General features: G+C 54.1%; 2 pseudogenes; both read right to left on the bottom strand.

Annotated features, from left to right (window-relative positions):
• Positions 1-3,798: 3,798 nt before the first annotated feature.
• Positions 3,799-8,248, bottom strand: LOC146871542 (28S ribosomal RNA; annotated as a pseudogene).
• A 1,255-nt stretch (positions 8,249-9,503) lies between these two features.
• LOC146871541 (18S ribosomal RNA) lies at positions 9,504-10,791 on the bottom strand (annotated as a pseudogene).
• Between the last annotated feature and the right edge of the window lie 5,022 nt (positions 10,792-15,813).

Here is a 15,813-nt window from a genome sequence, read left to right as displayed (position 1 = left end):
TGAGCAATTGTTTCACACACATCTTTACAATATCTACAAGTAGCAAATGTACGATTTCTTCCCCTAGTGATGGTTTCTCTAGTATACAGTACATTTGCTCTCAGCATTAGCGCAGCTATGTATTGACTTTCTTTTATTTTGTTATGTTTGCTGATCCAAAAATTTGAGGTTGGATTACTCGCTAAGTATTTGATGCCATCACCTTGGACAGGGAGATTTGCCCATTTCTCAAATTCTTCTTTTCTCCAGTCATATGTTGCTATCAAATTTAGTTCATGACTCAGAGATCCACTGCCTACTATGTTGAGCTTGTGTGTTTTAATGATGTTATCAATTTTTTCATTGATTACTTCTCCTGCATACATGAATGAATGAGCTATGTACAGGTCTGGAGCTTCCCTGAGGTACAATAAGTTATTAACTTTGTTCAGACCAATTGTCGTACATAGCTTTGGAATACCGAGGCCCCCAAAGGATCTTTTCGAGTACAGGAGACCATCACATGTGTATGCAGGAAGGTGTAGGAAATGTTTGACATACTTTCTAATTGTTTGATCCAGAATGTTTAAAGTTTTCGCTTCTGTTCCTGTCATTTCCAGTTTAAATGACAGTTTAGGGATCAAGTATTTACAGAATATCTCTATTTTCTGTGTGGGCTTAAGTGGTAGATTGTCGAGTTTTTGAGCCCAGTCAACAAGAACCTCATTAATTTTGTTGTTGCTTGAATGGCCGGTGTGTGGATCGAAGTTCAGTCCGAGGTATCTCTCACTTTCTCCTGGGTGGATGTTTTCAATGTTTTGTTTCTCAAATTGCCATGGTCTACAATTGTTTACTAGGATCTTATCTTTACGATGACTTATATAAAATCCATGTGTTTTTTTCACATTAAGTTTTAATCCTGTTATTTTACTGAATTTTTCGATGATTTTCAGATTTGTACTCATTCCTTCCCAGGTGTTGCTGAGTACTGCGATGTCATCGGCAAAGGCCAGAGCGGTGATTTGCTTGATGAGATTATTGGAACCAAATGTGAAGCCCTTGCCTTCTTTCTGAAGATCACAGATCAGAGGATCCATGGCAATATTAAACAGCAGTGGGGATAAAGAGTCACCTTGCTTAACTCCTGACTTCATTGTTATTTCTGGAGTTGCTTCATTGTTTTTTCCCTTGAAAAATGTTGTTGAGTCAGTGTATAAGTCTTTAATTATGTCTCTGATGCATGATGGAACCCTGTGTCTTACAAGACTCTGTAGAATATGACCATGGCTGACAGAGTCAAAAGCTTTTGATATATCTATGAACACCACTGCCAACGAGCTTCTGTTCTTTCGTGCCCCTTTTATAATGTTTTGCAGAAGAGTCAGATTTTCGAGACAACCTCGCACCTTCATGAAGCCTTTTTGTCTCGTATTTATTTCAACGAAAAATGTGAGTCTTTTGGTTAATATTTTTGTGAACAGCTTCATGAATGCCGTACCGATAGTAATTGGACGCCAATTACTTATCTTTTTGAGTTCGCTAATCGGTACATTCTTGGGTATTAGTATTGACCTGTTCTTCTTAATACTTTCTGGTACTCTTCTCATCAATAGCCAAGACGATAAGATTCTGGGTAGTAGTCTTGGTTGCCTGCTATGCACTTTATTTAAGTCATTCAGACCAATTTTATCAGGCCCCACTGCTTTCTTTAAATCTGATTCATCAAAGGCTTTAGTTACTTCGAGCAGTGTAATTTCTTTACATAAACTTCCAATTTCCCATTCATCTGGTATCCGATCAATTGGGATGAATTTGGGATTCTTCTTGTTTTCTTTTTCAATTATGCCTTTATAGTATTGGAAGATTTCATCAGCACTGATTTGACAAGTGGCATCTTCTGCCCCATCAGTGATTATCCTGGCAATTTTCTTTTTGTCTTTTTTGAACATTGTCTGATATTCTTTGTAACTGCCCTTTGCTTTTGTATATTTTTTCCTGTGTGTTTGATTGAGCCTTCCATCTTTCTTTGGTATCTTGTTTTGTACAGGGGCAGTCTGTTGCTCAACTTGAGCAGAGTTCATAGGTTCATTGTTGGGTTCGCTCGTTAGTTCGGTATGATTTGATGGTTCAGGACTTATATCATTGGTGTTTTCTGATATATAAGTCACTATCTCATCCATCAGATCCATAGCAGCATCATGATGCTGGATGTTTTTTGTGTACTTTTCGATTTCTGTGATTCTATCATTCAGCTCATCAAAGTTTCTTATCTTTGGCGCTCGTTTCCTATTGATAAAGTCTCTGCGCCTTTCTGTTGTTACTTCAACTGCAATCTCTGGTTCATCGCAGGAGTCGTTCTCAGAGACATTGGATGCTTGCAGTACATCCTTTGTCGATTTTTTGCTCTTATCTCTTCTATCTCTTCTTTTTTCTGCAATTTGTTTACTATTTTTATTGTCAAAATGCGGGACCATCAGCGCATTAATGTTTCTTTGATTCTCGTACAATTTTTCCAATTCTGTTAATAACAATATTTCCTCCTGTGACCATAGTTTTGATGGTTTGCTGCTTGCTAGAGCTGCCAGTCTAGCCTCATTTTGCGCTCTTGGATGTGCGTGCCGAGCATGTTGTGAAACTCCAATCTTTGTTCCAAATCTGAGGTCACAGTAGCTGCACAGGAATGACAGCTCTCCTTTTTGAGGTCTTCCTTTACATTTTGCATAGTGACATGCAATATTGTGATATTCTGCTTCTTTGTCACATTTTGAACAATACGTTTTGAGATAGAAGCCTTTATGCTTGTTGGAGACATGTTTTCTCAATTCTTTGAAGGTTCCCATTATGTCTCCACACAAGTCACATTTATACTTTTCGTTTGGGTATTTCCAATATGTGACTTTTTTGGAGTAGTCACTTTTCTTTGTTACCAGTTCTTTGCTGATTCCGTATACATCCGGTAGGTTTTCAAAATTGGCTGTATCAATGTTATTCTTGGCTGAGGAGGCCACAAATTCAATGGTTTCGCTGAGGTCTACTGTTGTGTCTTTTTCTGCTTCGGAGGGTGAACTAAGGCCTATAACGTGACCTGGATCGTTGTTGTTTGTTGCATTGTTTGAAGCTAGTGCTGGTTTGTCAAATTCGGTGAGGAGGTTAATGATTTCTTGAAAAGACAGCACCTCCTTACGCCATCTTAGCGGGGTTTTTATTCTCCAGGAACTACCCCATCTGGAAATGTGTTCGTTTGCTTCGCCACTTCTCACTATCACGCTCGCTGCCATGATAGAACCTTGTTTAGCCTGTCTCTATATACTTCTCCACGCAGAGTCTAGTACCATAGAGGCAGTTACCGGCGGGACCACTGGGAGGTAAAGGCCACTACAACTGAGAATAGGTTAAGAGAGTCATAGTTACTCCCGTCGTTTACCCGCGCTTCATTGAATTCTTCACTTTGACATCACATTGCGTCAACACCCGCCCCGGGCCTTCATGATGCTTTGTTTTAATTAAACAGTCGGATTCCCCTGGTCTGCACCAGTTCTAAGTCAGCTGCTAGACGCCGGCCGAGGCAGAACGCCGGCCCCGCGCTCCCGGAGAGGGGGCACGGGGAGAGGCGACCACTGCAGCTGGGGCCATCCACAGGAAGGGCCCGGCTCGCGTCCAGAGTCGCCGCTGCCCCGGAGGCAGGCGCCTCGTCCAGCCGCGGCACGCGCCCAGCCCCGCTTCTCATCCCAGCCCGACCGACCCAGCCCTTAGAGCCAATCCTTATCCCGAAGTTACGGATCTGACTTGCCAACTTCCCTTACCTACATTGTTCCAACATGCCAGAGGCTGTTCACCTTGGAGACATGCTGCGATTATGGGTACGGCCCGGCGCGAGATTTCCACCATCTCCCCCGGATTTTCAAGGATCAGCGAGAGCTCACCAGACGCCGCCGCAACCGCGATGCTTTCCAAGGCTCGGGCCCCTCTCTCGGGGTGAACCCATCCAGGGCGCCCTGCCCTTCACAATGAATTGTGAACTCTCCCCGGGGCTCCCGCCGGCTTCTCCGGGATCGTTTGCGTTACCGCACTGGACACTGCGAGGGCGCCTGTAGGAGAGTAGGGTCTGCTTTCTATGTTCACCCCCACTTTTTGCTTTTGCTTCACTGGTTTTCGACTTAGATGTGGCTGTGGGCCTGCTAATCAGACCCACAGCCCAGCTGTTCTCTCTCTAAATTCATACTATGTATGTTAGGTACATAACCCAATTGGTAAGGATCACCTTCTAGGGCCCTGTACAGTGTACCTTAGGTACCCAGGGCATAGGTGTACCCTAGGCCTACCAGGGGCTGCAGCATGTATTATGCCACCCCTGGCTGGCCTTCCATTATGACACATCTGGCAGAACACTCAGCTGGGGCAAGGTCGTGTAACCACCCCTTGCTTAGGTGACACATGGGTAACCTATCAGTCACTCCTATGGCAGGCCTTAACAATCCTGAAGGCAGAGTGCTTGGTAACATGTGAGATGGTGCTCTAGCATGAGCTGAGCCTGTCTGCAGCTTTCGGAACCATGTCCTTATAGCTGTTCTGTGATATCGTCTACCATATACTCTTAAAGTGCCTTATAATCCTCGCGGTTATGGTAACTATGGTTTGGCTTTATCAAAACATGTTGTGTAAGGTGTCTAACACTTTGGAATACTACCCCCACACCATTTCTGGCGATGAGGATAGTATTCCTCCCTTCTAGAGGAAGAAGACATGTTGAAGACCTACTACCCGGTTAAAGTTAACCAGAGCACCAGCATCACAAAATGGATGCTGCTGCCACAGACACAAGTCTGACCTCCTGCTGCTGGGAGTCCTTCCAGCGAGGGAGGCTTGGACAATAGGTTTCCTGCCTTGGGAGGTGCTAGCACCACCCTAGACAGGACTTAGTGTATTGGGGCAGGGAGGGATGAATGAAACGAGACACTGCCTGGGGCACACAAGGTGTCCCATGCATAGTCCGGTTCAAACCGGTGCTGGGGCACTCCAGCCCCAGTCCTGGCGCAAAACTGGACAAAGGGAAGGGGGTGTAACCACCCCCCTCCCTGGTCCCACCCATAGGAGGGACCTAGCAGGTAACCCAGCCCCCCAGATTAGTATAAGAGTGGGAGCTGAGTCCCTAGGACTTTGGATTATCCTGATAACTGAAACTTGAACAGAAACTCTGGACCTTCGACATTCGACTACGGAAGAAGACAGAAGAATCTCCCTTGTGGCCAAGGAGTGGCCACCCTGTGCAAACAGGCACCATCAAGCGACCTGCGTTTGCTTTGCCCGAAGTTCTACGAGGAACCGACTGCAGAGCCCGACCAGCGCCTTGACTTCCAGACTTCTCCGACCCTGATCCACATCCACAGCAAAGCTGAGATCCGTGGATGCGACGAGAGACGTGGGACCGACTACCTGGGAAGATTGGCTACTAGCTTCCAGCGCAGCTTCTGAGGCACCCTCGAAGTTGTGCTCTGGGGATTGAGAAGCCCCAACCCCGAGCACCACACCATCTGCACCGAAGATCAGCCCTCCACTCTCCACGAGTTCTGCGTGGGGCTCTTCTGCATTTTCTTGCTCAACGCGTCTGTCTGGTTGCTTGCCCGTTGGCTAGTAACCTCTGCGACAACGAACCCTTGACTTTTCACTGCAGGTTTGGCTCCTCCAGATTGGCCCTTGCTTCCCTGTGAAAGAGAAGCACCTCAGGCCTTCCTGGTCTGCAACAGAAGCGAATCCTTCATTCTGTGTGGGTTGCGCTTGCCAAGGCTTGTTGGGTCCAAACTCGAAATCGCCGCCACCGACAGCAAGAGCCCTCATGGGACAGCTCGCCTCCTGGTTCTGATTGTCCTCGACACTTCCTGGTACCCGTGGCTGCTGCTGTCACCTCTTCACCTGCATCTTCACGACATCGCCTGGTTCCTTCCTGGTTCCTTCCCGGCTCCTGGCTGGTGACCTAGACTCTGTCCCCTCTGCTTGCAGGTATCCTCCTTCTTGATTCCATCCTTGGAATCCACCGGACACTCTTCACTGACTGCCTGTCAGCATCTTTTCTTCAGGCATCCATAGGAGTCGACGACGAAACCCGACGCAAGTTCACACCTATGCACCCGCAGCCCGTGGGCTAGGTAACTTGAGTACTCCGGTGCTCAAAAGGGTATTGACTATCCTAGTGTCTAGTTTCCAAGTCACTAACTCCTAGTTCCTTCCGAAGTGTCCTAAAACTCTTAATTTCTAAACATTACTATTTCTATCGACTTTAACGCATTACGCGTGAGTGTTTCCACTCTGCACCTGAATCCCGTGGGCCTCCCACTGCCTAGCAACTGATAGGATAGTGTAGCCCCAGCGATTCCCTAGGCCTAGGCCTAACCTGTGTTCGTGACAGTGGTTCTTATACCACTTACTTAGTATATGGTTTGTGTAGACCCTAGGGCCTAACTGTATTACTTACCTGTGTGACTTATGTATGCTTAAATAAGATTGTGGTGTACTTACCTCGAATCTCATAAAGAGTGCTGAGGGTATTTTGACTAGAATAAATACATTCTATTTTTAATAATATATCTGTTGTGGTGTCCTTTCATTTGGTATTCAAGGGATTGCAAATGGTATAACAGCTGGTTTCACATGCCATACAGAGTTTAGCCTAAGACTTCTCTTGTCCATGCTTCCACTAGGATAGCTGGTCTATAAGGTTGACTTTACAACCAATCACCATAAGGGTTGTTTGGACTGATACAAGGTGTACACTAGAATTAGTGACATCATATATCAGGCCAACTTCTCACAGGGCCCGTCTCTGCTACTCCAGGTTCGGGGATCTTAAGCCGACTCCCTTTTGATCGGCCGAGGGCAATGGAGGACATCGCCCATGCCTTCCGAACGGCGCTCGCCCATCTCTTAGGACCGACTGACCCATGTTCAACTGCTGTTCACATGGAACCCTTCTCGACTTCGGCCTTCAAAGTTCTCGTTTGAATATTTTCTACTACCACCAAGTTCAGCACCTGCTGTGGCTCCACCCTGGTCCTCGCCCGGGCTTCCGTGCGCACCGCAGCGGCCCTCCTACTCGTCGCTGCTTAGCCCCCGTGGCTCTCAGCGCCGGTGACGGCCGGGTATGGGCCCGACACTCCAGCGCCATCCACTTTCAGGGCTAGTTGATTCAGCAGGTGAGTTGTTACACACTCCTTAGCGGATTCCGACTTCCATATCCACCGTCCTGCTGTCTATATTAACCAACACCTTTTCTGGGGTCTGATGAGCATCGGCATCGGGCGCCTTAACCCGGCGTTCGGTTCATCCCGCAGCGCCAGTTCTGCTTACCAAAAGTGGCCCACTAGGCACTCGCATTCCATGCCCGGCTCCACGCCAGCGAGCCGGGCTTCTTACCCATTTAAAGTTTGAGAATAGGTTGAGATCGTTTCGGCCCCAAGACCTCTAATCATTCGCTTTACCAGATAAAACTGGGGGCACCGAGCGCCAGCTATCCTGAAGTAAACTTCGGAGGGAACCAGCTACTAGATGGTTCGATTAGTCTTTCGCCCCTATACCCAGGTCGGACGACCGATTTGCACGTCGGGACCGCTACGGACCTCCACCAGAGTTTCCTCTGGCTTCGCCCTGCCCAGGCATAGTTCACCATCTTTCGGGTCCTATCACGCACGCTCATGCTCCACCTCCCCGACGGAGCGGGCGAGATGGGCCGGTGGTGCACCCACTGCTGGAAGCGCGGCGGGATCCCACCTCAGCCGGCGCGCGCCGGCCCTCACCTTCATTGCGCCACAGGGTTTCGCTTAGCCATCCGACTCGCGCATGTGTTAGGCTCCTGCGTCCGTGTTTCAAGACGGGTCGGGTGGGAAACCGACATCGCCGCAGACCCCTGGCACCTGGCGTGGGCCTCCCCGCCCTTACGGTACTTGTTGGCTATCGGTCTCGCGCCCATATTTAGCCTTAGATGGAGTTTACCACCCGCCTTGGGCTGCATTCCCAAGCAACCTGAGTCCTAGAAGACCCGATCCCAGCGTGCCGGGGGCCGCTACCGGCCTAACACCGTCCGCAGGGTCAGCCTCGATCAGAAGGACTTGGGCCCCCTGTGCGACGCCGGGGAGTCGGTCTTCTGTACGCCACATTTCCTGTGCCCGCCGCCGGGCGGGGTTTCGGTGCTGGGCTCTTCCCTCTTCACTCGCCGTTACTGGGGGAATCCTGGTTAGTTTCTTTTCCTCCGCTTAGTAATATGCTTATATTCAGCGGGTCGCCACGTCTGATCTGAGGTCGTAGTCGGAAAGAAAATGCCGGAGCGTTAAGGGGGAGCCGGGGAAGGCCAGTCCCCTGCCGGAGCAGGGGCCTGGCGTACCCGGCAGCACGCACCCTCTTTCCCCAGGTCACATCTGGAGGGGTTTTGCCCTCGCCGGGAAGCCGGCCGCATATGGTGGGTGCCCGAGGAGCGTGCGCGCGGGCAGCCGGTGGGACACCACAGACAGCCACGTGCGGCACGCAGCCAGGCACCCCGGGACAGGCCCGGGGCGGACCGGTCACCAGGTCCCCTTCTCGGGGGGCCAGGCGCGCTAGCGGCGTACCTCCGCGGCAGGATCCGGCCAGGGACCCTGCCACGGGCGATCGGGTAGTCTGACCTTGTGGGGGGGACGAAGGGGAAGCAGAGCTCACCCTGCGACAGCCCCAGCCGCGTCCCGGGGAAGCACCGGGGCGATTGACGATCGAGGGGGGCAAGGGAGGGGGCACCCGGAGCGACGGGAGCAGGCAGACCTGCAGCCGCCGGTCCCTCCCGGGGTAACCCAGGAGGGACCGCGCGAGTCTTCAAACCCCTCAGCCTGGGAACACGGGACCGGGTCGAACTGTGTACCTGGCAACGAGGGAGGGTCGCCCCACCTGCACATTAACCATCTGTCGCTTGGTGGCCAGAGTCGTGCCAGTGGGCTGGTGATCAGCCCACCACCACCCTCGCCTGGGTCGGAGGCGCCGGAAGGGAATCCCGCACGCCTCCCACCGAGAGAAGCCGGGGTCCCCTTGCAGGCCCTCGGCCCCTTCTCTTCCAGGCCGCCCTGCCGCACGAGAAGGGCCGCTCCTTGGTCGCCCGGAACCCGGTCAGGTCTGGCCGGGACTCGGGACGCGGGAGGGCCCAGCCGGTGCCACGGCCTTTTCGAGGGAGGGGTGGTGCCAGCCAGGGGATGCACTGCCATTCGGTCCCCCCCACAGCTGGGGGGGGTCGTGCCGGGTGAGCTTGGGTTCCGTCTCAGAGAGGGACAGGGGATGGGGGCTGCCCCCCGTCCCCAGTCCCTCGTGCGTCGGTCGGGCCTTCCCCGGGGGAAGGAGCCCGCCGAAGTCCCGGTCCTCACCCGAGCGCCCCATGCAGCTGAGGACCGCTCCGCCGGCCGGGGCCCGCCACGGCTGGGCCGGGCACTGTGCCTACGGTGCGTGCTCGCAGGATGCAGGCCGAGGGCTTCGGGCTGGCGCCATCGGTCGCTCGGGCCGCTCCGGCGTTAATGATCCTTCTGCAGGTTCACCTACGGAAACCTTGTTACGACTTTTACTTCCTTTAGATAGTCAAGTTTGTTTGTCTTCTCGGCTCTCCGCCGGGGCCGATCCGAGGACCTCACTAAACCATCCAATCGGTAGTAGCGACGGGCGGTGTGTACAAAGGGCAGGGACTTAATCAACTCGAGCTTATGACCCGCACTTACTGGGAATTCCTCGTTCATGGGAAATAATTGCAATCCCCAGTCCCTATCATGAATGGGGTTCAGCGGGTTACCCGCACCTGTCAGCGAAGGGTAGATACACGCTGATCCGTTCAGTATAGCGCGCGTGCAGTCCCGGACATCTAAGGGCATCACAGGCCTGTTATTGCTCAATCTCGTGTGGCTAAACGCCACTTGTCCCTCTAAGAAGTTGGACGCCGACCGCTGGGGATTGCGCAACTAGTTAGCATGGAGGAGTCTCGTTCGTTATCGGAATTAACCAGACAAATTGCTCCACTAACTAAGAACGGCCATGCACCACCACCCACAGAATCGAAAAAGAGCTATCAATCTGTCAATCCTTTGCGTGTCCGGGCCGGGTGAGGTTTCCCGTGTTGAGTCACATTAAGCCACAGGCTCCACTCCTGGTGGTGCCCTTCCGTCTAACCCTGGGCGTAGTTCGCGAAGTAGCACTTCGCGAAGCTACGCAAAGTGCAGTTCGCACTACGCGAGCTACGCGTAGCACTTCGCGAACTGCGTAGTACCTTGTTTGCACTGTGCCAGATGTCGTTTTCAATGATTGCACAGTGCGGACAAGCAACCGGCACTGTGCAATCATTGAAAATGGCATCTTGCACAGTGCGAGCTGTAGTTTTCTGCTGCTCGAGTAAATTTTTACCCGAGCGGCAGCTTTCTCAACGCGAACTGGTAGTTTCTCATTGCGAGCGATCGCGAGCATACGCGACCACTCGCAATGAGAAACCTGACCTTCTCGCGTTGGGAATCTCGCCGGGAGGTTTATTTTCCATGCTCGCGATCGCCAACTTGATGTTGCTGATCGCGAACAAGGAAAAAGTCTCGCCGGGATGTCATTTTGCTTGCTCGCGGCCGCCAACTTGACGTTGAGGACCGCGAGCAAGCAAAAAATGACCGCAGCACTACGCAACACTACGCTACGCGTGTTCGCACTGTGCTACGTGCAGTTCGCGTAGTGCGAAGTAGCGCGAACTTCGCAAACTACGCGAGCGTAGCGTAGTGCTTTGCTCAGGGTTACTTCCGTCAATTCCTTTAAGTTTCAGCTTTGCAACTATACTCCCCCCGGAACCCAAAGACTTTGGTTTCCCAGAAGCTGCTCAGCGGGTCATGGGAATAACGCCACCGGATCGCTAGTCGGCATCGTTTATGGTCGGAACTACGATGGTATCTGATCGTCTTCGAACCTCCGACTTTCATTCTTAATTAATGAAAACATTCTTGGCAAATGCTTTCGCTTTGGCTCGTCTAGCGCCGGTCCAAAAATGTCACCTCTAGCGGCACAATACGAATGCTCCCGGCCATCCCTCTTAATCATGGCCCCAGTTCCGAAAACCAACAAAATAGAACCAGAGTCCTATTCCATTATTCCTAGCTGATGTATTCAGGTGACCGGCCTCCTTTGAACACTAATTTTTTCAAAGTAAACGCCTCAGACCCCCAGGACATTCGGTCAAGAGCATCAAGGGGGCTCTGAGAGACAGGCGGTAGCTCGCCTCGCGGCGGACCGCCAGCTCGATCCCAAGATCCAGCTACGAGCTTTTTAACTACAGCAACTTTAATATACGCTATTGGAGCTGGAATTACCGCGGCTGCTGGCACCAGACTTGCCCTCCAATGGATCCTCGTTAAAAGATTTAAAGTGTACTCATTCTAATTACAGGGCCTCGAAAAAGTCCTGTATTGTTATTTTTTGTCACTACCTCCCCGAGTCGGAAGTGGGTAATTTGCGCGCCTGCTGCCTTCCTTGGATGTGGTAGCCGTTTCTCAGGCTCCCTCTCCGGAATCGAACCCTGATTCCCCGTTACCCGTGGTCACCAAGGTAGGCACAGAAAGTACCATTGAAAGTTGATAGGGCAGACATCTGAATGTATTATTGCCGTCACGGGGACGTGCGATCGGCCCGAGGTTATCTAGAGTCACCAAAGTGGCTGGGCGAGCCCGGATTGGTCTTGTTCTGATAAATGCACGCGGCAGGACCCAGGACGGAGCCCGGGGTGGGGAGCCTGCCCTCCCCGGGCCCTCAGGGGCCCCGGCCAGAGCTCCTGAACCCAGCGAAGCAAGGGGAGGCTCACCGGGCACAACGGAACCCCGTCCCGGGCCTTTGGCAGTGCCGCAGGCCGGGGGTGGGGCCCAGGGCCGGAGCCCCGGACCCGGGACCCGGGACCCGGGGAGGCCCCTGGACCCAGCCGGGGCTCCCAGGCCCGGAGGCGCAGGGGAAGCCTCCCCGGGTCCGCCGGACCCCGTCCCGGGCACCCTGCCATGCGACAGGACCCAGGACGGAGCCCGGAGTGGGGAGGCCGCCCTCCCCGGGACCCTTGGGAGCTGCAGAACCCAGCCGAGCAGGGGAGGCTCCCCGTACACAAGAGAATCCCGTCCCAGGCCTTTGGTGGGCCGGCAGGCCGGTGGATGGGGTCCGGGGCCGGAGTACCTGACCCAGGGCCCGGTGGGGCCCCTGGACCAGCCAGGGCTCCCAGGCCCGGAGGCACAGGGGAAGCCTCCCCGGTCCCGCCGGACACCATCCCAGGCACCCTGCCACGTGGCGGGACTAAGGATGGAGCCCGGGGTGGGGAGGCCACACTCCCCGGGGGCCGCAGGGAGCCCCTGAACCCAGCTGAGCAAGGGGAGGCTCCCCGGGCACGATGGAACTCCGTCCCAGGCCTTTGGCGGGGCAGCAGGCTGGGGGACGGGGCCCAGCGGGCCCCTGGACCCAGCCGGGGCTCCCGGAGGCAAAGGGGAAGTCTCCCTGGGCCCACGGGACCTCGTTCGGGCACCCTGCCATGCAGCAGGACCGATGACGTAGCCTGGGGTGGGGACGCCGCCCTCCCCAGGGCCCCTGGACCCAGCCCAGCAGGGGGAGGTCCGCCGGACCCGATGCGGGGCAGCCTGCCACGCGGCAGGCCCAGGGCCGGACCCAGGGCTGGGGCGGCATCCTGGCCCGTCCATCTGCCGGCTGAGGACCGCTAGGCCGAGAGGGGTCCCATTGTACCCTGTCCCTAGTAATACAGAGGAAGGCTATCCCCCTTTCTGGTAACCTGTGCGCACCGCAAGATGGAGGGGACCCTAGGCGTGGACTCGCCCGACCTCCTGGAGCCCTGGCTTGGATCAGGGAGGCAAATGAGTCCTCATCAGGACTTCCAGGCCGGCCCGGCCATCTGGTCGCCCCATTGGAAAGCATTGCGCGCGACCAGATGGCTGAGGGGAGAGGTGCGACCAGATGGCCGGGACCGAAAGGACTCCCATCTGCCCACCCCGAGCCTTCGCAGTAGGGTTCCCGCCTGCCCACGCAGGGCTCAGGGACCCCGACTGGGACTCAAGCCCGGGGAAGGACCACCGGAGCTCTCGGGCCCGGACGCTCGGGGGATGACTGCCCGGGAACCATGGAGCCCGTCCCAGGCACTTTGCCACGCTGCTGGCTGGAGGAGGGAGCCACAGACGCCTAGGGAGGTGTTGCCCGGGCATAGCCCATCTGATCCCCGACAGAGAACTGCCAGCCCGGGAGGGGTGTCCCGGCATACCCTGCCACTAGTAATTCGGAGGAAGGCTACCCCTTTGTGGGAACCCATGCGCACCTCGAGGCTCAGGGGACCCTAGGCGCGAATGTGCCCGACCTCCTGGATCCCTGGCTGGGATCCAGGAGGCAAATGAGCCCTCATCGTGACTTCCAGGCCGGCCCGGCCATCTGGTCGCCCCATTGGAAAGCATTGCGCGCGACCAGATGGCCGAGGGGAGAGGTGCGACCAGATGGCTGGGACCGAAAGGACTTCCATCTGCCCACCCCAAGCCTTCGCGGTCGGGTTCCTGCCAGCCCTCGCAGGGCTCGTGGGCTCCACTTCCCGGGGTCTCGGGGACCCCGGCTGGGACTCAAGCCCGGGGAAGGACCACCGGAGCTCTCAGGCCCGGACTCCCGGGGGATGACTGCCTGGGAACCATGGAGCCCATTCCGGGCACTTTGCCATGCCGTTCGCCGGAGGATGGAGCCCCGGATGCCTAGGGAGGTGTTGCCCGGGCATAGCCCATCTGTTCCCCGGCAGAGAACCGCCAGCCCGGGAGGGGTGTCCCGGCATACCCTGCCCCTAGTAATCCGGAGGAAGGCTACCCCTCTTTCTGGGAACCCGTGCGCACCGCGAGACTCAGGGGACCCTAAGCACAAATGTGCCCGACCTCCTGGATCCCTGGCTGGGATCCGCGAGGCAAATGAGCCCTCATCGGGACATCCATGCCGGCCCGGCCATCTGGTCGCCCCACTGGAAAGCATTGCGCGCGACCAGATGGCCGAGGGGAGAGGTGTGACCAGATGGCCGGGACCGAAATAACGACAATCTGCCTTCCCCGAGCCTTCGCGGGAGGGCTCCCGCCTGCCCTTGCAGGGCTCGGGGCTGCAGGGCTCTGGGGATGCTGGACTCGGGCGCTGCAGGGCTCGGGGGCCGCAGGACTCGGAGACTCCAGGACTCGGGGGCTGCAGGGCTCCTGGGCTGCAGGGCTCTGGGACTGCAGGGCTCCAGGGCTGCAGGGCTCGGGGGGCTCAGAGACCCCACGCTGGGCCTCAGGCATGGGGAGACCCGTAGGCGCACCTGGGGCCGGGGAGGACTGCCCGGGACCCATGGAGCCTTGCAGGTCTCCGAGGCTCTGCACCAGGGACTCTTGTTCCGGGCAGATGGACACTTGGCAGGCCGCAGGACGTGGGCTCCCAAACCCCAGGCCCTGACAGAAACCCAGGCCCCGGGGCTGGTCCCTGCTTCTCAACCCAGGCAGGCCAGGGAGATCGGGGAGCCTGCCCAGGCACGAGGGACCCCTGTCTGGGGCACACGGACCCTCAGGACGTGCGCTCGTTTCCACACATTTTTTCCAAAATTCTGCGTAGTGGTGCTACGCCAACTACGCCCAGCCCTAGCTATGACAATGAATATGTACATATTGATTATTCCTTCTTGCACACTTTGAGTGCAATTTCTTTCAATTGTGTTGAAGAGAGATGTATTAAGTGTTGTGTCCCCTTTCTCTGTCTTCCCTTACCCTCTTCTCCCCCCTTCTCTGCTCACCCTTTGGAACATTGCATTGGAGTGGAAATATTATGTCATGTTCTGTTTGTGCCCTGTCAGGCGAGACTGGAGTCACACTGAGATTTTCTTCTTCAATAAACTATTGACTTACCTTGTTTAACAGCATTCGTCTAGTTTACATTAGCTGCTTTTTTCTCTGCAAATCTTTAACAGAGTTATTTTTGACTGTTGCTCCTTCAACCCATGTAATGTGCTGGATACAGCAGATAAGACAATCTGTACAGTTTTTAAGGGTCTGAGAAGAGGTCAGCATAACAGTCATCCATGCAGTGGAGGATTAAACCCTGTGGACGCCCCTAGGCAGTCAAAATCCTGGACCCCCTCACAAGCTATCTCCTGATACGCAATGCACTGGATTTGTTTTTACAAACTGCCAGCTGCCAGAAGATGATCTTTTAAGAGACAAACTTGTGTGAATCTGATGTCTCTGGTTTATGTACTTCAAGCTGTATTTTGATCCGTTGTCGCGTTGCCCCTAAAAGGAGTGGGGCCCATAGACCGGTGTGTACTTTGCCTATTTGGTAATCCGAAACTGCCTCCATTGGGCAAGTCATTGTAAGAACAGCATTTACAATGCTTTAAATTGCACAGACATGAAGCTATTAATGACTGAGAACAGGACACTTGTAGGGATGAACGATGTTAAAGTCAACCTGGATGCTAAACGATTATTTACAGAAAGATACTACCCAGTCCTCGTAATATGAGGCAGATCTTCTCATGCACTGGATGCACACTTTTTTGGTATTGAGTGGACCAACCATGTGGGTTGATGATGTTTGCCTGAAAAGTAGGCATGTCCTATGGGTTTTCACTACTGTACAGAGCAATAGAAGGAGGAAATAGAAAAATTAAGGGGTCTGAGATGAGAGGAGGTGGTCACAGTTATACCGAGAGACAGGGGTAAAGGAGAAGAAAGGAGATGGAGGAGAAAGGAATATCCAAGCCTGAAAAAATGAGTATGTGGGTTGGATGAAAGGGTTGGAGAGAAAGAAAAAGGAGTAGAAAGGGAGCTAAAAGTTTTA

Source organism: Triturus cristatus, chromosome 1_1 (genome assembly GCF_964204655.1).
Source record: "Triturus cristatus chromosome 1_1, aTriCri1.1, whole genome shotgun sequence".
Lineage (NCBI taxonomy): Eukaryota > Metazoa > Chordata > Amphibia > Caudata > Salamandridae > Triturus > Triturus cristatus.
Note: the sequence above shows the minus strand (reverse complement) of the source record. Positions and strands in the feature narration are given on the sequence as shown.